Here is a 26,145-nt window from a genome sequence, read left to right on the forward strand (position 1 = left end):
TTAATTACTGTTTATTATCTTTATCGTTATCATCATCGTCATCATCATCATCATCATCGCTGTCGTTATAAATAGTGATCTGTACACTGTCAAAGCAAATGGTGGATTGATGAAAATAATAGATTTTTTCATAGATTCCTTAATTTAACAATGAAATCTCATTTGATCAGGTGATGAACAAAACCCTTTTGCTTTTTGTCAAGAGCATTTTATAAGCAATGACACATTTTAACTGTCTTTTTACTCTATTTCCATCTTGTGTAAAACAGAACAAAAGAATAGCACCATGAGCCTTTTTTTTTTTTTTATGACCCCTTTCAGAATTGTTGTATGACAGCTTCTACAACAACAACAATCCCCCGAGTGACAACAGATAGCAAACAGCCAGACGGACTGAGCTCTCTCACAACTTTTTCAGCAGCCAAACACATGATGGATACCCACACATACAGATAAACGCACCACCGCGAAAGGCAAAAAAGGCACACCAGGAAGCCAGATGCAGAGCCGGCATCTTACTGATTGCAAACAATGTGAGACATGGCAAGGCTGCGATCCTGCTCCTCTCAGCAGGGTAAATATTGTAATGTTGTTCTTGCTGCCTTTATACCTTGCTGTCTTTTCCCACACAATGTTTGGCTTTCTCGCTGTGCCATACCCACAATTTAAACACACGTCTCAAGGTTCATCTACAATCTGTCTTTACCATTGCTGGCCTCTGACAGCTACTACAAGACCTGCAGCAGGCAGCTCTGTCCAAGTCCAGGCTGCAGTCCTGTATGCTAAACTGTACCAGACTAAAGGAACAGTAAGCTCAAAATGTAAATTGCAACTATTGGTGCTGGTCATTTCTCACTCCATTTACACAATAACTGAACACCTTGTGGTTAGAGGGAAAAAAAAAGAAAAAAAAAAAGTCCAGCAATGTCGAAGCACAAACGCTGTTTCATGCAGTCATCAATCTTCTTTTGTAGTGCTAAAAATAAAGATTTCAGCACAATGCTGGAATAAAACATGAGTGCACACCAAGAAATCTATATCCATTATTGTGGCATGCATGCTTTTCATTGGCAGTATGGCATGACTGAAGTCTTATTGATTTTCATGTTTTTTCCAAGCTTTGAATGTGATGTAAAAGCTTGTTTTCTCTTGTGCTGCATTCAAGTTCAGCATGAAGAGTCACATGATTATAGTCAATCTTAGTAGTGCATTACAACATTAACAGGCTGTAAAATCTGCTGAATTGAAGAAAATTATTTATCAAATGATGTTTAGTCATTGTGTGGGCAGTTGTAAAGGGTTGAACATCAGTCTGTATTGTATTTCGACAAAAACACGTACCCCATATGTACAGTATATATCTTGTATTTATCTTATATTTGTCTTCACTTTGTTTTACCGCTTTATAAACAACTCTACATATATTTTACTATTGTGTCAGTTACTGAACATGAGTAAAGGTTCACATTTGCTCGTTACTTCTTTAAAAAATAGCTTGGTGTAACTGCACATAAAAAAGTGAAGCAATTACACGGGAGAGTGACTCTTGGCTGACCTATATTTGTCTTCCTGAATTAAGCCTTCATATCAGTGAGCACATGTATTGTTGCAGTGACACGTTAGCTGTGTACGGCACTGTAATGACTGGATTTATGCTTAATATGCATATACAGTAAATAAGATTGAATATTAACGTCACAGCCAAACTTGTTTCATATTTTTGTCTCCAGTATCCATTAAAGACACCTCTGATTGTATTGCTGGGAGCTGGTTGCGCCGCTTTCAACCTCATCAAAGAGCTGATTTATTTTTTTAAAGTATTGAAATTGAGATGTGACATCTTCCATTGCAATGTACTGGTGCTATATATATACATATATATATATATATATATATAATTTTTGAAACTTTACTATAAAACAACGCTTGTACTGTATATAATACAGTGATAATGTGGTAAAATAGCAATAGATTCATTTTGGAGAAGACCAGATAATTACTTCCTCTGAGTCCTGCTCTCTACTGTATTTTATTTTCCTCTAAGTCTACCCTTGCGGCTTAGACATGCTCATCTACTCACACAGCATTTAGTCCTCCTCATCCCTTTACAGTCATCTTAGTAAAGCGTGCAGGCTTTAATTGGTCAACCACAGCTCTTGGGATATCAGTGCGTCTACTCATTAGCCAGCGAGCTGGGGACAGCAGCGGCTCCAGCAGCTCGTCCCTAAATTGGACTGATGGTCATCCAGCCTTGTAGTGTAATTTTCTTTGTCACTAACAACAGTTAAAGTTGCTCTTCTGTGACCATCTGCCGAGTCGCACAGTGTCTTGTTTGTTTTTGACAAGAAAAAGTTTTTTTTGGAGCGATTGCTAAGCAGTAAGTAGCCCAATTGTCAGATCCCATCGCAAGCGTTTGATTTGAGCCGCGTTGACCCTGATTGCAGTGGTGGGCGAAGCGGCTCCATGTAGCAGAAGAGGACACAGCTCAGTTCTCAGCCAAAACCGCAGCTTGGTCTCTTTTCACCGGGTCTATGAACATGAGCGTGTCAATACAGCCATTGCGCACGGCTGCATATTCCCGTTCTGGCATGATTCCTCTCTGACTGAATCGATTCAGGCTCTGTTTATCTCATTAGCTTGTAGCGTGTAATCAATCACACAAGGGCATTTGTTTTGGGCCTCCAACCCACTGCATATTATAACTCAACTCGTCTCCTCGCTGTGAACATTGCTCTGTCTACAGTTATGTCTGGCAGCGATGCTGCACTGAACCACGTGTGACTGAGCACAGCCTTTCGGCATTCAGTCAAATGATTCTCCTTCAATATCCCTAAGTGATCGGGTGTCCGTGCAGACAACACATGCAAACAAAGCACACACCACAGCACCCAGTCTCACAGCTACAAAGGATTCAGATATCAGCTCACTCCAACTGTCAGAGGGATTAACAAGGTGTTTGAATCCTTTGTTTTTTTGATTTCAAGTTTCCCAATGCTTGGGTTCATACTCATTTTCCCCGCAATTTACAAGACGATGCAACACGATGCATGCTAAAATCAAAGCAAATTATTAAGTAGCACATTACAGTAATGTCATTACTTTATGTAGTAATGCTGCTATAAACATTGACGAAGTGAGTGCTGCATCTACTGTTAATACAATTCATTACCACAAGCTTCGGTTCATGAGACCTGTATGCTCTTGTTTTGTTTACTATTTTGGACAACAAATATCCTGATTATTGGGCATCTTCCTTCATCTAGCTGGTGTAACTGGGGCAGAACTTAATAGAGAAAGATGTTTTGCCAGCAACTTGTAATTTTATGTATTTTGAGCGATGTAATTTATTTTAAACAAAAGACCTACTAAGTGGAATCATCTAGTAATTTCTATTGCCTTTAATAATGCAGACCTGACTAAGTTTAGTGTGTACATGTGAGACAATATGAGTGTATTTGTAGACCAGACATGGCCAAGTACTGGCTGGTTACGGCTGGTTTTCCCCTCCAGCCAACGATCAAACTCTGTTTTCGCCGATTTCACGTGGCCACTCTGATCACCACACAGCTGTTTCGATAAACCAACCTATCATACGACACGTCATTCAAAAAGCTCAAACAATTATTATGTTGTCCACGATGCCTGTATGACAGTTCATAGAACTGACACTTTATCTGCTCAGCAGTGGTTCACAGCAACAATTACCATCGAGTGTGTGCGGCAGCATACTTTTGCACCATTTCTTCTGTACTTTAAAAAGATGAAGCCGGAATAAACAAGACATTCCTTTGAGTCTCTCGTGGGAGCAAAATAAACTATAACGCTGATTCGTTCTCATTGAAATCCTCTCAAACCTTGCAGGAGTTTTGAGAAGAGATGGTGTAATAGGTCCCAGTGTACACTGTTCTGTCGATCTGTTAAAAGCAAAACAAGACAAAGGGGTTCAAAACTCACCTGCCCCAAAGAGAAATTACTGTTCTGGATACACTGTGTTATGGTAGCTGTGTCAATGTGTTTGGACCTATAATTTTGTGAGTCTACATCACAGAAAGAGATGGTTCTTATCTTACACCAAATCTTTTCGAAGTTGTTGGGTTTTTTTTTTGTTATTCCCTTCTCAACCACTTAAAGTTACCTTTTAGCTCAAGCTCTCAAGAAACTAAACGTATTTGTTTCATAAATGCGCCGTAAACCAAACATCACAGCCTCAAAGCGGATGTGCAGCTCCTTTCAGTACGACAACGCTTCAAGATGGGATCCCTTTAAATTACATATTGTGCATTAAAATGCTTGCCTTACAGTAAAATAAACATCGAGGGCATGTGATCAGGATGCATGAATGCTCACGCTGACACAAGGCACACATTTTACACTTTGGATGCACAAGTCATTGCTCAGCTTCTGCTCTAATAAATTCACAGATATGTTTGAAGAGCGATCATATCTTTAGTCAGATGGTGCGGACAGGCTCAGTAGCTGTGGCCCCTGAGGCGTCACGCAGGACCCCTCAGGACTGCATATTTAAACTGCATAAAGCTGCTGGTTTGAGTTAAGCACAGAGGAAAAGGGACTGGGCATCTGTTAGTATTTCCCTTGGAGTGAAATTAAAGCCTTAAAAAAGAAATTGGAGTTAAAGAGCACCTTTTCCATAACATGGCGGTATTTCTTTGTATCAAGAAGCGTCACTTATGAAACGATTATGAAGATTATTTTGAGCATGAGCAGCTTAAGCTCTTTATTCTGTATTGGTATTTTACAGTTTGTTCACGGTAATTAATTCTTATAGGGAAGCTTAGCAAATGAATGCTGGTGCAAGGCAGGTCAGATATGCTGCTCACTGCTGTTATTAAACTATTAATTAAACCCCAAAAGCAGAAAGGCGATAATTGTGCATGGTGGATGCTCAGACGGGTCACCTTGCACATTAAAACATTTGACATTAAATCGAAACACACACACACACACACACACACACACACACACACACACACACACACACACACACACACACACACACACACACACACACACACACACACACACACACACACACACACACACACACACACACACACACACACACACTATTCACTCCCCAAGGGCCATGGTCATTCTCATGACAGGTAGTAATTTATTGTTGAATCCTGGTCTTTTTTTTTTTTTTTTACAGAGATATAGTTTTGGTAAAAGCTGTCGGCAATCATACGCAATAGAAAACATAACTATCATTATAAATTGTGCAGGAAAATGGCAGTTCCTGAGCCTCATGACTACCAGATCCCCCCCCCCCAAGGCTCTCAGGCAGCCCCTAAGGAGAGACCTGGCCCCGCAGTGAAAGAGCCGCCACTCTCACATGTGACTGGTTTCAAGCAGGTTTTTAAAAGCTACATTAAAAGCAGGATCCTCTCAGGAAGGCTCCACCGAGGGCAACAAGAACACTTTGCATTCATTGCCAGGATATGTGCCAATATGATTCAGAGATGTGTCAGCGAGGCGTAATTGGCACCTACTGCACACAAAACGCCACGCAAGCAATGACAACAGCAGTAACAACAGGTTAGCGAAGGCCTGTCATCTCTCGTTCCTCAGCAGGCTGCATGACTCTCCACTCTGACAGCTCGGAATCGCTTTCTCTGCACATGAAAATAAATCCTCTTCCTCTTGCTTCGGTTGCGAAGACATCCTAAAGTGTTTACATTTCCACACCATTAATTTTGATAATTTCCCACCTTGACAGATCTTGCATGCACTATAAGCACTTAACAAACACAATGGCGAAATGGAATATAAATTAATCCCTCACCCTGACTTGACATGACTCACGCTCATATTTGCTTTTATTTCAACTATGCTACTTTGCCATTGTTGGTCTGGAAATGTAAATATAACCAAAAAGAAAAAAATTATAATCTAGAGTCATTCTCAACTGTCAGAATATCAGTTGCAAACGCGGCCCACATTAACTCCATTAACTCTGGCGAGAAGCACCAGACGGCTTTCTCTGTGCCAATCCTATTTCATACTGTGTGACGAGGATGATTGCATCATGGCAGAAAATGAGTTCAGCCCTTTCAGCATTGATGCTTTTTTTTAATGTCATGGTTTTAAATAGTGTTTCCAAGGCATAGATTAGTGAATCAGATTGGTCTCAGATCTAGCAAATCATTTAATAAATGAAAGCGATAATGTACTATCCTTGGCATGTGTTTGTAGAGGTCTGAACACAGTCAGGCTATAATACAGAATGTGATTTGTTGATTACATCTTAGATGTGGAAGGTAATAGTAAGAGTTTTTGGTGTACACTTGCAGATTTGTGCTTTTGCCTCAAGTATGACCTATAGCTTTTTATTTGTAATTTTATATAATTAGTTCAGATATTCATCCATTTATATTTTTTTTTTTACTGAAAATGATCTCCACTATACCTTTTTTTCTGAACTTACAGGCTTGTTAGTGCCAAATACCAGAGCTTTACAGGTGTTCAAGCAGTCCTATTTAGCCTTGAAGATGTATTCAATCTCAAGCTCAAGTTAATCACAACTGTAAATCTGTTGACAAGGTTTCACACCCGGCAGCTTCATTTGCACTATAAATGAATCCTCGAGAGAAATTGAGAGCATGGATAATACTATACTCAATTGCAGCAACTGTTAAAGTTGGTGAATTGTAGTCGTTTACAAGTGTAAGTTCTGATGATGAAGGAAACCTACAAAGTACAAGTATTAATTGCTTTTTAATTGCATACAACTGCAATCAAAAATGTTTGGAATTGGCTACAAAAATATGAATCAAAAAGTTTAAATATTAGTTCAAAATATATAATACTAAATAGAAAAATAGATTACGTGCATTAAAATGTACTAGTGTGGGTAGATTACATACTGGAATTTTTTTTTGAAAATACCCTAAAAAAAATTCTGTTATAACAGTAATGCCAGTATTTGTAATAGGATAATCCTTTTTTTGCGTTGTTTTTGCATTGCAAGTGGGCTGTATTAAGAGCAGCAAAAGTATACAAACAATAATAAATATTAATAGCATTAACAACAGCAACAATAATATTAAAAGAAGATATTGATCATGGCAATATGTTCACCCACCCCTAAATGATATCATTTGACCTTGCTGGTTGAATGTTTTATAAAACATATTCCATCCAACATCAATGACATACCATAAAAAGAAGAAAGAAAAATCACAATAAGCCTCTATTAAGTACTGTGACAAGTTTATGCTGCTGCATAGATCAGACAACCAAGCGAGGCAACAACAGTGAACTATCAAAAGTCATTAATATAATTATACCCTTTAGAAAAAGCTGCATGTCTGGCCACAGAAGCTGCAACAAAGCACCGAGTCCTCCGACAAGCAGATATCAGACTGACCAGAGATGACCCGCAGAGAGATGCTGATGTCCATGTCACTTTGTTCTAAACATGCCACAGAACCTTATCTTACAATGCAATATTAAGGTCAGCGACGTGCAGAGAAGCCAATCAAAATGTCAGCAGATGAGGGCTCTGATTGAATAAGAGGTGATACTGCGAAACGGGTTAGAAAGACAGATACTTTCATCGCGTGACAAGATTTCCAGTGAAGTGCTTAATGAGGTTACGGTAAAACAGTAAACAGATATCCATCCTGCTTCTCTCCACTGTTATTGCCTTGGCTAATCCATTGTGTCAATCACTGTATGGATTATTAGCGGCTTTTGAAGTTTTTTATCAATAAATGCCACTCTTATTGTGTTTTATTGCTGCTATGAAGGACATTAATAATGCTTGAAGCAAGACAGAAATACAGTAAGAATCTAGCCACTGCTTCAAGGTCTGGTTTTATAACAAGCAAAGGCAAATTCATGTAAATATGTGATAGTGATCTGTTTTTCACAAATCAATGTCATTGAAATAATCATCCTGCTTGAGGTGATCTGATCCTCACACGGATGTGGACCAACACTTATTCTCACAAAAGCTGAGGGATTTTTGACAAAGCCTGTTAGATTTTCTCAAGAGGGTAATTGAAAGAACTTGTTTGTGCTCCAAATCCGGGACTATTTTCATGCCGCCGTCTGGCCATCACTGTTACCTAATCAGTGCATAATTACAGTGGCGACCCGAGCAATCAGACAAAGATGCACAAAAGCTTCAGAAAACTCACAGACAAATCCATTCATATTTGGTATTGTTCGCTGTGACTAAGCTCCTACTTTAATAATACATCAGTGTTGATTATCAGACTCGTAGACAGAGAATAGATGGAAGGCATTCTCCACATGAATTACACAATGAACTATGAACAAAAGTGAGTATTACTTTGTCACATGTGGCTTTAGCTCTGATATTTGCCCTTCACATCACAACAGTATGAAGTGTTTTTCCCGCCACGGGCCCAGTCACACCACTGTCGGGTCAAATTATCATTGTGTGGACAGGATGATGAGATGGGAGGGCCTTCTGTCATCATGGGAAGTGATCATCTCAGCCTCTTGATGTCAGACACCATAATGTTGGGGAAGCCTATACACAGTATCTCCTATAGCTTCACAGGTGCGCTGCATGCAACAACCCTTCCCTGGAGACTGAGCTCGCCACCAGAGACACAAGCTGTGCCATCCCGGCCACACTGACTTAGGTTAAGCTTGTTTTGCCATGAAGGACAGAATGAGGCTCTTTCTCTTCACTCTCTTATGTGATGTCATTCTAATATTGGGAGGATATCTGAAAGAAAGCCAAGGCAATGAGGAGGGGAAAAAAAATAAAAAGAACAGCTTTCCCTTTTATCCGCGGTCACTCTGTGAGGCAGAACATGGGAGGACAGTGGGGGGAGGTGAAGCTCGGCGGCTGGGTTAGGAATGCTCTGCATTTTGTTTGTGCCCGCAGATAATGTAGATTGTGAGCGCCTTTGTGTGTGAGTGTCTACATGTACGCTACAATCTGCCACTACACTTATACGCCTGAGGTACATCTTCACTCACCCTCTTAATCTCCAGCAGGCTCGACCAATGTGAACACAACTGATACCAAACTGCCAGCTGTCTCTAATACCCTCTTTCTCTTTCAAACACAGCAGTACTGCCCTCGGGGACCAAGGGTAACCACACTTACACATAATGAGATTATATGGAAAAAAGAAAAAAATTAAGAAAAACTGTAAACTTTTTTTGAATCATGAAGCATTATTAATTAAACCAGTAAACAGTATCACAAGCCTCTACAGGAACCTTTGTAAAACAGAAAACAATGCTGTTCAGTGATCAGAATAACTTGACGTTTCAGGGTAGTAAAATATTTGTTGGGGGGGATTTTATTTTGTTGTATCAAAAATTCTTGCCAATAAATCTACCTTTGGAAAGCCACATACGTTTTTGTATAATCCATTTGACATTTTTTAGGAACATATTGAATATGTGAATTGTAGCCTTGTATATAAAGGAATTCAAAATATTTCCAATGGACTAAGACAAAGACGTTGGTGGTGTAAATGTTAAAGAAGTGTGCTTATAACTTAAAGGTTGCTGGTCTAAATCCTATTGTGGCTCCCAGATCAAGGCCCTTAACTCCCTCAGGTTACATCAGGAAAGCAATCAGTATAAAACTTGAACCAAATCAAACATGTTATCACCTGATAAGCTGTGACAATCACAGAACAGTATAAACGCATGCAAAAAGACACATTGCTATGTAAAAAAAAAAGAAAAATCTACCAAAAATAAATTTCATGACTCTATACTTACTTTATTTCAGCAGATTCGCACATTTTTAGCAGAGGCAGGAACTTGTACAATATTGCTTGAAATAAAATACCTCCTCAGAACAAAACACGAACATGAGTGTTGCTATTTTAATCACTGCAGTGGTCCTTTGTTGCAGGAAAAATTAGCATATTTGCATTCATTCCACAGAGGTGATGTAGTACATAAGTAAAGTCAACATCCACTGACTGAATTTATTTATAGCCTGAAAGCACACCAGTGTAAGCCAAAAGAGTATCCAAACTCAGGGATCTGCTTTCTTGGCATAGACAAGTAATGTGCCATTTGACAGGATGTTGAAAGGATTGTTGGGTTGGTTTTTTTTTTGCCTTTCTTATTGACTCCATCATGATTTCCATTTTTCACCTCTTATAATTCACCCATGGTTGCAATGAAAAAAATTGCTCAATGCTTTAAAATCATCCTTCAAATTCTCAGTGTCACACACACAAGAATAGACAGAATCACTTAAAGAGAAATAGCACAATCCTCCAAAAAATATGACATGGAAAAGTCCACTTCAAGCACTCTCTAGCTTGGACTTCAACACACTTGATTAGGGGCTCTATTGTTTCATTTCATCCAAGACAGCGTTCCGTCTTCTCTCTTATAATACCCGCTTCTCAAACCCTAGCTCCCATTTAAGAGAGTAGTGGTGGTGTCCCAGACGATGATTATATTTGGCAACCTGGCAGAAATTGCTGAAACAAGCCAGGATGAATTCAACAGCTCCTACAGTCTGGAGGAGTCGGGCATCTAACAATTTGGTGTTGCTGGTCACTCCAAGCTGCTCTGATGTACCTCGGGCAAACAACTGCTGTCCCTGGAGGGAGAAAAGCTGCTGGAGAGGATGCAGGGAGCCTCTGCCAGCACAAGTCTGTGGAGCGCAGTTTATTCTAATTCCTCTGCAGGACATTAATGAGCCAGGATAGTGGCTGTCTTAATGGGCAGCCAGACAGATTTTAAGTACCCCATGGAGTGTAATCCACTGAGGTACAACTGCGCTGCTGCAAGGCCCAACAGATTGTTTTTAGTTGTAGTTTTGCTTGAACTTTGCTTCTGAGCTGTTCATTAAAAAGGGCACAGGCCCAGCGTGTTTTAAGCCTCTGCCTTCGGGAACACCACGGGCCACAGGCAAAGCAACGTCATCATATATGTTCATTCTGTTTAAACTTTAGCTTTTGACACTGCTAACTAGGGCAGCTAACTATATTTTTCGCTTATCTTTGACTAATTGTATAAAAATAAAATCATATAATCACAAATCACAACATTATATTGTGCATTGTAGGTTTTAATAGTTGATGTAATAATGCAATAATTCAGGAATGCAAGATGTGGCATGGTTGAAAATTATTTGCCAGTATTTCTTTATTAAAGATAATATTTTTCAGCAGAGCTCATAGATGATTTAAGTTACACTTTTATTGCTCATTTATTACTTTGGGTTATATAATTTGGAATTCAGGCTTTTCTGGGAACAGCACTCTTCATGCATAAATAATAGTCCTGATTTAATAATATTGCTTCCTTGAAATTTTCCAGGTACAAAAGTACAGATATCAACCGGTATGTATGTGTGTAATTTCACAAGATTATTTAACATGTGCTTGTCTGCTGTGAAGCTGGCAAACCTTGGCTCCCAACTGTAGGTGAATCCTTTTCAGAGGTAATCTTTAAGCATGACCCGCTATTTGTATATAACTAAGTGCATACGCCACTATATAATGTGATGCTGTGCTGTTCCGGCCTGTAGCCTCTCCATTGTGTGTGATGAAGTCCATATTTTATTCTCTGGTCTGCCGCTATCCCCTTCTGTTGCCTAAGGCTGGACAGCGCCATTACTGAATCTGCACAGAAGCTTGGTTACCTTCAAAGAGAAACCTACAGTAGTACACACATCAAACATAAAAGAGCTTCGCCCGGTGAAGCTGGGGTTAAAAAACGTGTAGCTCTGAGGGTAGGTAGCTATACACTCACCCGCATGCTGCCCTCTGTTTCTAAAGCGCTGCAGACTTGTCAAAAGCTTTCACAACATTTACGGAAAGACTAATCCCTCCAATATGTCAGGCTTCATACATATTATTACACAGTGCAATGATCTATGAAAATGAGCGACTGAAGACGAAAGAGTACTAAACATTCACGATTCAACACCTGCGCATCTACAGGATCTTTCCTACTCTTATAGATATGGTGCATGCTATTTTAATATGATATAATATTTAGTAGTATTCAAGCAGCTCAAAATTGTGGGAATTTCTGCATGCCATATTCTGTATAATATTCAACAATGATAAATAGGAATTAAGTGACGTTACAAAATGATATTTTATGAAAACACACAGCTTACAACTTAATTAAATGTAAATGCAATGAATATCAAATAACATTCATGAAATAACATCTGCTACAGATTCAAATGTTGCATGGCTTTACATAAAGACACCTTTGTCTTCCTAGCGTGACAGCATGAAGAAGGCTTTCAATGTACTGTTTTATCCTTTATGGATCCCAGAAGGCATCCACGTCATCTTTTATAGTGCAAATAATGGAAAGCCAGCAATTAGCCTAAAATGATTACTTAACATGAGGCAAAGTATGTGTAGCATTAGTTCGCTATTGTGCACGACAGCCTTACTTAGTCACTTTGCTTACATTTTAAAAGATGTATAGCTGTCAGTGAGGCAGCCCGTACAGCAAGATCAATTCTAGCCCTCTGATAAATAAATAATTGGAAGAAATGGCAATACATACACCAGGGCAGGGGTATATCACTCTATCCATCTATTTTGGCCAATAGTGCCACTCAATATCATGTCACAATGGCTATAAAAAGAGAGTGAGATGACTGCAACAAACCAATGTGTGTGTCTAAGTACCAAAGTACTTATTAATTGATTATTTTATTAGATCTTCCTTTTAGTAAAAAAAAACAAACAAATAAAACTGCTGAGCATATTTACACTCTACCTATTTGCTTATACGGAGTCACGAGTTTCCTCTTACAGAGTCTAAATGATTAAATAGCTTAGAAATAACAACCGATACGGTTAAGGAAACAACTAATCCCAGTTGGAGAATCACAAAATTTGTCAAAGGAAAAAAAAACATAGAAATACAGTATATCCTAGTTTTCTTTTACTCTATGCATTATACAGCAGCTGAAATGCAGCAGTGCTGGTTGGGTCTTTCTGGCCCCTCAGCATTTTGTATATTGTATTGGCCAAAAAGCGAGGCAACCTTGAGGGCAGCATGAAATGACAAGCCATCCGCTTCCATAAATGAGATCTGGATGCTATTTGCTGACACCGCTCGAGTGAGCAGAAACTAAATATATACATGGTCAGGGAGTGCAAAGCTATAGAGACATGTTAACACCCGTGTGAGAAACAGCTGGGAACACAGACAGCTTCAATGCAGGGACGGCATTACAGTACAGCTCTGTAAACAAGCGCGCAGCGTTCCGTCATAAAGTGTCATAAACATGTGGAGATGGCAGGTCATATGACGAAAAACGGAAAATGGAAGAAGAGCAGATAATCCATACAGTTAAAGGAACCTTTTCTGTTTTCTATATAATGTGTGCTTTAAAATAATAACAAAAAATAATTATTTACCTGAAAGTAAAGGGGTGGCAAAACTGTCTATTCTAGTTCATGAATCTTTTTCTGTAGCTCATTTTTAAAGAAAACATGGGCTTGATAGAAAGCATGTTTTCCTAACATGTCTGATGTCATGATAGATGTCTGCATGCGGTGACTGGACCACTCAGAACTTTGTGTTCAGTTGATGCGTCTTGACACATGAGTAAGTTCTTTGGACTGCAGCCCAGACCTTCAGCGGTCTGTACTTGGGACTGTGAAAGGATTTCCTCCAAGACCACAGAGTATCCCTCCTAGCCTGAAAAGTTAACCACTAAACCCTATTTTATTGATATATCCGAGCACACATTACACATTCATGTCGAGACGGCTGCTTGTCTTTCTTGCATCTCTGTTTGAAAAGAATATTCCATGGTTTCTTTCTTAGTCCTGTCACACACACCAAACTGATCGCAAGCAGCAGTACATCTTGGTATTGACAGACTACTGAACAGATTGTTAAAAATAGATATTTTTGTCCATGCACCTGTGCTGGCCAGCAGTGCAACAACTACCACTACATCTTCTCTCAGAGGGTCTCTGAGGTGAGTGTCAAAAATGAGAACTTACAGCCCACTTAACTTCAGCTCAAGCTTCTCTTTTCTCAAGCCAGTGCCCACCTTTTTGTTCGCTCCTGCGGACAAGTTGTTATTTCTCTGTCTGGAAGGTAGTGTACGGCTCCCCAGGGTCACAAGTGAAAGTGCTCAGACTTTGCTTGAAAAAACACGCAGTGCATTTTGCTCCTGCCGTCAACCCCCTTTTTTTTTCGAAGCCTTCTCATGGCTTATGCCTTTCATGGTATTCATTTCATTGTGCTCCAAAAGGTTTCCAATTCATACTTAATGGAAGAAAAAAAAAAAAAGAATTTGATTTGCATTTATCAGCACAACTCACTGAATCTCAATGTAAGTTGGAACCATGTGAGGAGACAGATCTGTCGGTCACTTCAAGAGTAAATCCCTTCTGCTATCTCAGCACCCAAATGCTCATCATGGGGATTATCAGTGTTTCTTTTCATCGTTGCCGACACTGACTCTTCTTGCTGCTCCGGCTCGCATTGCCTCTCTGCGGCATGCAACATGCATAGATTTTAGCCCTGACTTCCATCGTGCCGCTGTTCACAGCGACCCAGGCACAAAGATGGCAATCTCCCTACTGCTGTTCCAAACCTGATCAGCATGGAAATTGCTTCATCGATGGAAAGCTTCTGTTCATGCTTTCAAGTGCCTTTCAGATGTATTTCTGACCATGCTGGCCAATCAGGCACAAAGAAAAAAAAAAACACAGCAAAATAATCTAGTATCATAATTTTTTTACCTCATTCAGAGACTTCAGTGTGAGACTGCTATTCCCAGCGCATGCGGTAGAAGGACTCCCATTCATTCTAGAAATCCTGTTTTTGTCCCTGCTGTGTGCTGTACCCCCCTTCCTCTTCCTTGTCCCTTGTCGAAAGAGAGGCAGCATTCAAAGCATCCCTTTCTTTTATTCTGCCGTGCCAGCTGAAACCCGCCTTCATGCCTTGGATGATGGAGATAAAAAAAGAAGGGAATATAAAGCATAGAGAGGACACAAGCTCCCAGGATTTATGTTCCTCCCTTCCCTCTCTCTCCTCTTCTTGGGCTCACACTCTCTGGAACGGGCGCACGAGGGGAAGACGTCAGAGTGGCACCGATGTATGTGTCTTTGCTCTGTGGCTCCTCACCTCTTCTGTTTCTTTGCTCTCCCTCCCACCCCTTGTCCCTTGTGCCTCTCTTGCCCCTCTCTGTTCCTCCCTGTCCGCGGCTCGTCAGCTCGCGCCGAAGCAAAGCTGCTCTGTCGTGACGGGTGTGAGGGCTCTACGCGTGCAGAGGCATCTGTGAATGTGCTTATGTTGGGGGACTAAAGTAGCCTCTTAGCTGGGATTGAGACCACCCTCCCCTCCTCCCTTTCAGAGATGGGCTTTCTAATGGCATGTACCATTAAAGCTCGAAGCAGGGTGGGCTGCAGTACTGAACGAAGAGAGGGGGATGGAGAGAGAAGGAGAGAGGGAGTAGCTCAGAGAGGGGAGGGACATGGGGGGAGAGTGTTGAAGACGTAGTCATAGAAAAAATAAATAATTACTAAAAGTTTATTAGGGAGCCTCTGATGCTTGTTTCCTCTGTTTTATGGCATCTATGCTTAGGTTGAGAGATGGAAGAGTCTCCATTTCCTCAATGTCTCCAGTTTTCTTTGCAGTTTGCTGATCCATGCATGACCTCAGTGAATAGATCTCCCAGCTCCAATAAAGACATGTATGGACATATGTCGGATCTCTCTGAAAGACAGAAGCGTATATTGGTTAGGGAAACAGTGAATGAAATGTTGAAGAGCTACAGTTGTGTCGCAGATAAGTCATTTTCTTATACAAGACAAGCCTCAAAACGGCACACATGCATTGAGGAAATTTGTTGGAATGAATAGAATCTTGTATGTACATAAAATAATTGTTTGATTCAAAATAAACACAAGTCCGGGGCATGCATCTCCAGCTACTCCCACTGCCAATTCCACCACAGCATTTCCATCACCTTGAAAACTGCGCCATCTAATTTCAGGCGTCACTGAATAAAGAGCCTGTCTTTTGTGGAGGTGAGACAGCGTCTGGTGTGAGGCTCAGAGACACCGGTTCAGCCAACTCACTTCCTCTGAGAGAGAGAGAGAGAGAGAGGGCGAGCGAGAGAGAGAGAGAGAGAGAGAGAAACTTAATTTCCCCAAATGTATCACATGCATGACGATAAACAAGTTCAGTACAAAGTAATCTCCACACCGTTGTGTTTTTAATTACATCAGATATATTAAAACTCTCACACTGCTTTCACCCTCACAGCACAATACGGAGGGCAGAAAGAAAAGGAGCAGCGAAGAGGGAATTCAAATCACTAACTTGCCGTGAAGAGCTCCGCCACTTTTATAGTCACGTGTGTGTCTGTAAGCATGGATAACCTGAGGAAGAAAAAAAAAAAAGAAAACATCCTCACAATAGATCTAGTGAGTGGGTGCTACATTTCACCGCAAAGTGCCGCACAGTATTTTAAACTTTGGTTGCAACGTCTGTGAGTTTGAACTCTCATGACTTGAGCTACGAAATTAAAAAAACATATGGGTGTGACACGGACATCTGACAGAGAAATTTACTGGACAGGATGAGTGCTACAGTATGAGAAAACTTTTTTTTCAATAGCCGCTTTCGGAAACAGTTAGTGTTATAATTCAGACTCCGAAAATTTGCTCCAAACAAACAACAGGACACAAGTGAGAGGCTATCCATGGTATTAAAATAAAAATCAAACAAAAAAACCCGTAAAATATTTAATGATTTGAAGGTTAGCCTTAGCGCTTGGCCACACGAGAATGTACTTTTCACGTAAACGGATAATTTTTGCCAGATCATAGGGCCATGGGTTGGTTTTAGGAGCCTGAAATTTTTGTTTGTTTGTTTGTTTGTTTAAACACTGTGTCCAGAGAAGGGAAATTCGGAAATGTCGACTCAGTTGTGAAGTGTGGGTTTAGATTAAGTCACAGCGGCCCTTAAAGGCCTGGCATATGTACTTCATTGTGTTGAATCGTGATCACAGTGACGTTTTGGCTACAATGCAACGTTTTTGCAAACCTGTTTGTTTGTCTTCTCACTGTTGCTTATTGTTATTGTTGTAGATATAGATACTTCCCTTGTTACTGTGTGTTCATTCTTCTCTTGGCAGCGACTCCAAGGTGAGAATCAGTCCGGGACACAGCCAACTGTACAGTGTTTTGATTTCACTATCTGCCTGAAAATTAATGTGAATATTTCCCAAAGTGTTGAATGACTCCTGTGAAGGCTGAAACCTGTCACATAACAACAAATAAGTACAGAAATTCAGTTTCAGTGTCTCTCTGCTCTTTATCAAGTTTTCGCGCTTTAATAGAGAGCTCAGGTTTAACTGAGAATTCAAATAGCCCACCAGTGTGACTGCGGACCCGAATGTGTTTGATATATGAATCTTTTCAGACGTGCCGGCTTAAAGGACTATAAATAAACTTGACTGGACCATTCAGTCTGCAAACAGAACGTGATTACACACACATTGCCCGCTGTGACATACCGTGTAGTCACAGAGTCAAGGTCAGGTGTGCAGGGCCAGTATATCAAGAATCCATATACAGACTTGACCCTCTGATTTATCAGTTGCTGTCAGTCCTTCCTGGTGGGCATGTGTCATTTGTAAGGAACATGAACTGGTCAGGTCTTTACAGTATATGAGTGTGTGTGAGGGGGCGTCCTTGTTCTTCTATCCTGGTGGGGACATAAACCCAATTACACACTGAGCCACAGGGGTTCACTTCACCATGTGGACACATATGAAGGTCCCCGTAAGTAAAATCAATGCCTTTTTCAATAATGTTCAGTGTTTTGAGGTTAAAGGTTGTGATTAAAGTAAGGTAGGGCCACACAAGTAGTGGATGAAGTTACAGTAATTGTGCAAGAAATGAATGTATGTCAATATAATGTGCGCGTGTGTGTGTGCGTGTGTGTGTGTGTGTGTGTGTGTGTGTGTGCGTGCGTGCGTGCGTGCGTGCGTGTGTGTGTGTGTTCCAAGTATTGCCATGTATGTCTTAAATCTTGCATTGCTCTGCCATGGCTGTGGGTGGTGCCGCTTGCATTTTTGGAGGAGTCTGACTTTTTTTTTCCCACAAGCCATCTGCTGCTTTTTTTGTTTTTTTCTTTCAAGCTTCATAGGAGGAAGACATAGAGACATTGGAGTTCAGCGGATGATGGAGAAGTGAGTTGAGTAAGCCTGCACACACATACACTCACACACAAATGTGGACAAGGGCAACAGATGGAAGGGGCCTCGATATGCTGCTGGTGTTGGAGCTGGGCCCAGTGGGCAGGCCCCGACAGGCTATTGGGGGTCCATTAATAACTAATGTTCTGACAGTCTTTGAAGTCGGGATTTACACAATATGGTTACTTTACTTGTAAAACTAGAACCATTGTACAAAAGCCTTTTTGTCTTTTTGTGGATGATGAAATACTCACCATGAATAAACTAATTCAACATTTGAAATAAAGAAATAAATAAGTTGGTATCAGTGGCATTGAAAAAAATGTTTCACGAGACTTTACATTTCTGTGGCTTACGCATTTATTAAATTGCAGATGGACCAATTTTCAATTACAAAGACTTATCAATTCTGCATTTAGGAAACAATACGTGCTGTAAATGAACAATTTTCATAAATATTACAAATTAATTTTGTCAAGCAAATAAAAAAACACCTTTTACTTCTGCACTGTTCAGTATTGTTCAAATAAACTGCTGCTGTTTTAATAATGCTCAGTGTGGATTTAAAGTTGTGGATATGCATTTATAAAATTGCATAACCTGTGAACATAAACACAAAGACACTTAAAGAAACATTTGATTTGTATGGAAGAATCATTACGTTATTGAAATCAAATCACTGCCAACCAAGAAATAGGCTGTTAAATAAATGTCTGAGATTAATCAGATCTGGCATATGTGCCTGTTATGTCAACATATACAGTGAAGTGTAAAATAATGCAAGGACCCTGGACAGCTCTCTTTCAGTCCCTCTTTGTGGCTCCATTGCTGAAGTGTCCATAAACAAGCTGATATGCATACTATTTTTGGCCTTTCACATTCATTCTGAAGATGTATGGATGAAAAACACAGTCCATTAAAAAGCGGGGAAAAAAAAGAAAAAAAAATCATCATCTGCCAATGTTAATATAAAAAGAAATATTTCTAAGCATCCCTATTTTCACAATGTAGAAGCTAAGCGGTCCCTGGAGTGTCCAAACAATTACAGTGAACATCTTTCTTGAGAGCCCCTTTTTAGGAAGCATTTTGTTGTCAAACGCTCTCTGAATGCAGTCCAGTGCGATGCGCAACACTTTTACACAATCCTGTTTTTTTATGTTTTGCAGGATGGCCCGGAGGAACACACTTACCGGGGAAAAGAGACGACAGAGTGCGAACGGAAAAGGGTAGTGTCAGGGCTGTGTCAGGCACAATTATGCTATTTCTCCAGGCGCTTGCAAGAGAGATTGCAAATATGCATGTTTTCAACCAATAATCCAGAAAAGCATAGACAGACTGTGGCAGCTTGTTATTGTTTTTCTGAAAATCATCAACCTATATGCTGATCTCAGCCAGACACATTCACAATGAACTCTCCCCAGTTTGGGTGAATGACAGTAACATGTCCGTGACAGGTTTAAAAAACACAAACATTTAAACGACCCATGTGCAGGTGGCCAGCTCAATAACAGTCTGCGTTATAGCTATGGTATCTTCAGCCTTGGGCTGTGTCATTACCCGGAGGGGAGTGTTGCCAGGTGACCTGCTCAGGTAGTCTTTAAGACAGATAGATACTGTTGATATGCACTGGCCCCATTTCCTGATAATAAATGAACCACCTTACCTGAGCCGAAATTAGAGAGCAGCTGTGGAAATGAGAGTGAAGATTTTTTTTTTTTTAACTAAATCCTTGTTGTGTATACATAAGAAACGCCCTGAACTGTAAACTGTGAAACTATTCATTACTAGTCCCAATTGAGAAGAGCTCGGAGTTAATTTAATTTATGCGGGGAGGGATGGAAAGTTCGCTCTTCTTCACAGTGTTTGTCCAGACGGGCGTCGTGCATCTGCGGGCAGTTGGATACTTGTCATTGTATTTACTTCACTCTTTCATCGGAAATTATGTCAAACGGGTGTGTGTGCTCTTCAGATTGTCCCTTGGCAGCCTGAGGTTGGGAAGGGTGCACACATTTCACTTTGTTTATTGTCACCAGTTCCAGGAATACTGTATCTCACTGTGGCAACGTGTTCTTGATTCTATGATTTGTTTATTTAATTTGTTTTATAACTAAGCAGGTCTCCCATGCTCCCACACAGAGACATATAAGCAGGAAAAAATGAAAATAAAAGTCCTCAGATCATCTGTGAATGGGAAGAAATGTATTTTACAATGTTTTGAAAAGCTCAGAGGGGAGCGGCGGGGGGCCAAGTCTGCCCGATGAACAGCTGTTTGTGGCAACAGCAGGTAGGCTGAGAAGAGACTGTATTTACATTGAAATAGGCCATCAGTTGGACAGAGTTCTCGGCATACAAGCGACTCCGACGGCTCAACAAGCAGACATTTGACGTCTGTGATTCAAGGGCAAATCCTTAGACAGCTATAAATCATAGATTGACAGTCCTGCATCCGTAAGAGGGCTGAGCTCCTGACACTCAAAGCTCAGGATAAAAATACTTGTTTGTTCGTACTCTTACAATAGACCTGATATGTCCTCAGTCACGCCAGTCACACTATGCTGCCGGGCTGTCAGTGAATATCATATTTATTAAGCTCACCGTATAGCGCAGCGCTGGAAGCACTCGGCCTTGAGAGTAGGCTGTTTAGGATGTTTGCATTTTTAATGGAATAATAGAGAAAGGTTTGTGATCGACAATTTTTAAACACTGAGTCTTTCCCCTTTTGAATAAAGTTCCATCAACTTGGATGGTAGTAGGTTTATGTGAAAAGAAATGCACTTTTTTTTGTGTGGGTTTTCACTGAAACTACTGAAATTATGACAGTGGTGAGACATTCATGAAATTAAGACTTTTTTTTCTCTAAAAAAGACTCTGGACTTGATTTCTAATTAGCCAAAAACACAAGTGAAGCCAAATGTTGGTGAACACACCCTCCCTAATAAAAGTGGTGGGAGAGTGTATTTTCCCCGTTTTTCTCCAAATTTTATAATATATTTTATTGTGGCTAATTGGACACAAACAGATCTAATTTTGGCCTCAGAGCAGGAAAAGCCTTGGATCCTTTCCTATGTGATCTCTCGCACACTCCAAATGTGTCTCACTCCCAGATTGGTGTGGTATTAGTATTAATACTAAAAGCTTGAAAATTTCTCTTTTTCTAAACCAACTTTCTTCATCTAACAGTTTTACATGTGTGTCTTCTCAATGGTTTGATATTTATTCAAACATGCCTCCACGAATCATGTTCACTAAGGCTCCATTAAAATAAAAGGAGGATTTCACATTTTCATCTATGTTAATTTACAGCTTGTAAAAAAAAGCGAATGATTAAGTTGTCTGCTCTTTTGCTGGACAAGACTGAATATCATCACTATCATACAAAAAATAGAACAAAACTTCAAAAACTACTGAGTATAGCACTACTTGCTTGACAGTTGCACTGGACAGTGTAGTGAAAACACTTGTTATGCTGCCAAAACTGATTCATTAGCTTTAGGCATCAAAACTAGTTGCTAAGTTGAAGACAACAGAACTACTTAAAGTTTTGAAAAGCTCATAAATGTCCTGTTTTTCCTCAAGCTTGTGCCAAATGGAGTATCCTGCCCACCGCACCACAGGGGTCTCTATAACACAAACCTTTGGAAGTTGTCATGTACAAACTTATCATTTCTTCTTCTAAGTTGCCATAACTTCTTGACTGCCAATTGAAGTGGAACTGCCTGTGGGTTTGCTTCCATGTGCCTACAATGTGTTTTACGTAACTGTATCGGTTCCTATTTTTTCATGGAAATAATATTTGAATTGATTTTGTGGCTGCTGATGTGGAGATTGGAGAATGGCGACGCTTGATGAGCAGGACCTGATTATTTCCCAGAGAAAAGAATAATCCCTTTCATTTTAGGGTGAATAATAGAGAATTAGTTTCTGAATGGACTTTCATTTTTTTTACATGTTAATTTTTGCTTAGATGAAGTTTCATTCATTATAAGTATTGGACTCCTAGTGCTACTTGTGCTAATGTAAAAGACACCACCATTACTGCATTTAGGCCTCTAATGACACAAATATATGTACGTATGCACATAATTCACGTCATGTTCAATTGATTTACATATTTTTCCACGTGGACATATTCAAATGTGTGAATAACTGATTACATCACATACGTCAATCCTTCTCAGGACTGAGGGTGGATACAATGTCATGCACAGTGCAGCATAAAATTATTTTCAGATTTCACAAAAATCAGAAAAATCACCCTGCGTTCTTGAGTCAGAAATTACCTTGAAACGAAGTTGCAGTTGAAAATCTAAACTTGCATTTCAAAGTAAACCTTTGCCATTTTATAGCATCCTGGTAGGTTTTAAAAACATGGCGACATAAAGCAGTCTTCAAGGTAAGAACCCACAAATAGTCAGAAACATACTTGTGATTCAATGTGAAGCTGTGCGCACAGTCACATGTGACCTTGACAATAACCTTGAGTATAAAATGCTGGTGAATGTCTTTTTTTTTTTTTTTTTAAATCCCTTGTACTCAATGTCGAGCATAGAAGAGTGAATTTAGCAGATTTTGGTAGTGACTAGATGTTCAGTGAAGTCAAAGTGCGACAAGACTTGAGCAGAGGTTACAATAAGCAATATTTTTCTTACTCATCTGACAGCTTACATTGACATCTTACTCAACCATTCATTTTACTGGCAGGCGCTAACAAACGCTCACCCTTTTTTTTAAACACCAATGTGAGAAATGTCTTGTCTGTGCATGCAACTCCATTGGCCTGTATGTTTTGGAGTGACAGACATGTCAAAGTTAGCAACGGAGAGTTTTCTTTTGGATCAAAACACCTTTCTGTAATGCTCGTGATTACTATCCACCACTCCATGAAATGCTTCTGTGGGGGGCGTTGAGCCACTGCCATTCTATTAAATAGGTTTACTCGCCTATTTATTCCGACCACAGAAATTCAAATTAAGATGGACTATGATTTAGAAAAATAACAGTTTAAGTTTTTTCTTCTTCTATTCTACTTTGCATGAAAATACCTGGGAAGTAGTTTGTAGTTATGTGGGAGGGATTGAAATTCGTTCTTCAAACAAAGTTACTCTGGGATGTGGGTCTATGAGGTCTGTGTATTTTTGTATTTAATTTGAGCGTTTGATGCTTACATTTTATACTGTTATAAAACAAATGACCATATTTATTATTCGAAGAACCTTGGGACCTCTTATGAAGAACAGTGCGCATCAACCAGTGCATCTGGTTTATGTCATAAGGAGCTGAATACGGGATGTTCACTGCGGCCATGACATTCATGTAATTCCTTCAGAGTCCCAGTGAACGGTGAAACTCTCTAATGATGGAACTGTGTGATGATCAGTCGCCCTGAAGGAGAAAGTCAAGATAAAGAGTCATCAATCCTGTGATCATGGGTTTTGTTGATTTCTTCTACGTATATGTGTCCATCGCTGAAGGATGAGGTTACACTTAAAGTTACATCTATGGCTGTAGCAGGGTGAAACCTTTCACAAAGCACAACTTATCAACAAGTCTGTCATTGGAGTACCTGTACTTGAACAATGCAGATATCTTTTCAGTTTTCCCATTTTACACAACCACTTGTCCTTTACCAACTCATAACAGTCTTGCATCAGAAGTGAAGACACAGCAATGATGTGCTTCATGTCAGAGTCAGACTAGGTGGGCGCACTTCCTGGAAGTGTGTCTCGCTGCACAAATAGATGTTTACTTGCAGGCGGAGTTGCCCATTACCTTAATCTGATGCTGCAGTCTGCATTCAATCCTTTCAGAAGTGCTGGTTGATGTGTTGAGCGTCGGAGCCGTGAAAGGTGTGATTTCAGCCGGTGATGTGGGATGCCATAATGAACAGTAGATGCGGCTACATCAGTATGCATTGGCAAATTCTCGAGTCCAAGAAAATGCAATCGTCTGTCGCTGGTGTTTTGGAAGTGGAGGTGTTAAGCAGGAAAAATGACTCAAAATAACTGAACTCGATTGCACATGTGTTGCATTAATCAGCTGAACTACCAATTCCCCCACCTGAGATGCTTTCCAAATGTGATTTCCACATAGATAAATACAATGTATGTGACTTTGCCAGTATGATCATACTTAGAATTTTTTTTCCACAAAGGTGTGTATGAAGCAGGTATAGAGTCACATATGGGGTTGAATTAATCATCTTGATCCATCTAAACAACAGGGGAGGCATAGTTTTCTTTTAAGATAGTCTCTGATAGCTTAATCAATTTTTTTTAATACTTTATTTAAGTTGTTCTTTTTGTACTGGAAAAAAACAGAACAGTGAGGCAGGCGACAAATAAAAAAACATTGCCTGCATCCCCATATCCTTCCCTTCACATTTAGGAGTGTGATTAACAAAAACAGAGAGATACATGGCAAGAGGATACGTACATGTGAATCTACATACCTACGCACATATCCATGCCCATACACACACGCATAAACATGCACATGCACATGCTCTCCCATACATGTACACTCATGCACACACATAAATATATCCATATCTCCATGCACATGAGCATAAACACACACATACAAATATATGCACTCATGCACACTTGATCCATATGCCATCATTGCAGTAGTGTACAGTGAAATGTAGGACAGCAATGTAAATGTCCCACCCTGTAAATAATAGTTGATGAAAATCTCATTAATTAAGTCCTAAATGAAGACCTTTGGGGATTGTAGATGTATATCCATGCCTCTTTTTGCAATCAACAAATGACTTTCCTTCAATCGATATTAACATACATGTTATAAGCACTAATTATCATAGTATATGCATTTTTTATTGTTTTGTTTACTGGTGAGAGCAGCAGCAGCAGCATAAAGAAAAACAACACAAAACAGCCAGCCCCTGCATTTGAATGGAGTTTGCAGTTTTTCCTCGCTAGCGCATGATTTGCTTGCAAGGCAGGTTTCAAATTTATGGATGAGGTTACTAAAGTGCACTCTGAGACCCAAAGACACTGCTGTGAGAAAAAAAGGAGGAGAAAGAAAAAAACCCTCCTTGGCTACCTTGAAACTGGTGAGGTAATCAATGAGGCACCGAATTCAAGCAAACAAAGGCGAGCAATGCTCATTTTGTTGCCTTCCTCTCTCCCTCTAGTCTCTAAGCATGCAAATAAAAATTGGAAGCAATGAATTCAGCCAACACTTTTATCTCATCAAGAGATCAAATCTCAGCTCACTTGGGATCCTTAATAAACACAGTTGATGGTAATGCACTGTGGACCGATGAGGAATTTCGTGCATCAGCAGTAGTCTGATTAGAAGACTCTGTCAGACGTGCAATACATTATGCACTATATTCCCATCTAAAATCATCACACTAATCCACCACTGACCCTGAACAGTTTGAGGTTTTTACAGTAATAATTCATAATGTCCTCAAAAGTGTGTCCTTTTCTTCAAAACAGATCAAAGTTTGTGGTTTCCATCATGAACACAAGCCGACTTCAGACTGAAACCTCTGCGTCACTTGATGTTTTTTGGGGTTTTGGGATGGTGGGTTGAATCTGCGCAAACTGAAACACTCCATGGGAAATTACTGCCAAGCACAACAGCAGGTTATTAAAATCCTTTTTGCAAACAGCGCTGTGAGATCACACTGTGGAGACAGAAAGATGAAAAAGTCTGTTAACGGAAAATGTGAATCAGTGTGTTCCAGCGAGCTCCATTTTCTCCTTTAGGTCTATTGACAGCAAGGTTAAATGGGTAATTCAATCTACTTTATTGACACGAAGATCAATTGTTCAGACTTAGATATTCATGTTTCAGCACTTAAATAAATGATGCGTCTGTCTGGGCATTAAACATGATACATTATTGACACCAAAGCCAGTTTCACATAGCACCGTTCTTTGTATGCACCTGTAAATTCCATTGAAAGCATCCATTTTTATTCTGTCCAT

General features: G+C 39.9%; 1 protein-coding gene across 7 annotated transcripts in view; it reads right to left on the bottom strand.

The window, feature by feature from the left end:
* LOC308139234 (galactosylgalactosylxylosylprotein 3-beta-glucuronosyltransferase 1) overlaps positions 1 to 15,119 on the bottom strand; it is a 72,712-nt gene extending 57,593 nt beyond the window's left edge. For all 7 annotated transcript variants that reach the window (XR_013936903.1, XR_013936904.1, XM_080508594.1 and 4 more), the window contains exon 1: positions 14,718 to 15,119. The gene's annotated coding sequence lies outside the window, so the exon portion shown is untranslated. The remainder of the gene's footprint in view (positions 1 to 14,717) is intronic.
* Between the last annotated feature and the right edge of the window lie 11,026 nt (positions 15,120 to 26,145).

This window comes from Blennius ocellaris (assembly GCF_963422515.1).
Source record: "Blennius ocellaris genome assembly, chromosome: 2".
Taxonomy (NCBI): domain Eukaryota; kingdom Metazoa; phylum Chordata; class Actinopteri; order Blenniiformes; family Blenniidae; genus Blennius; species Blennius ocellaris.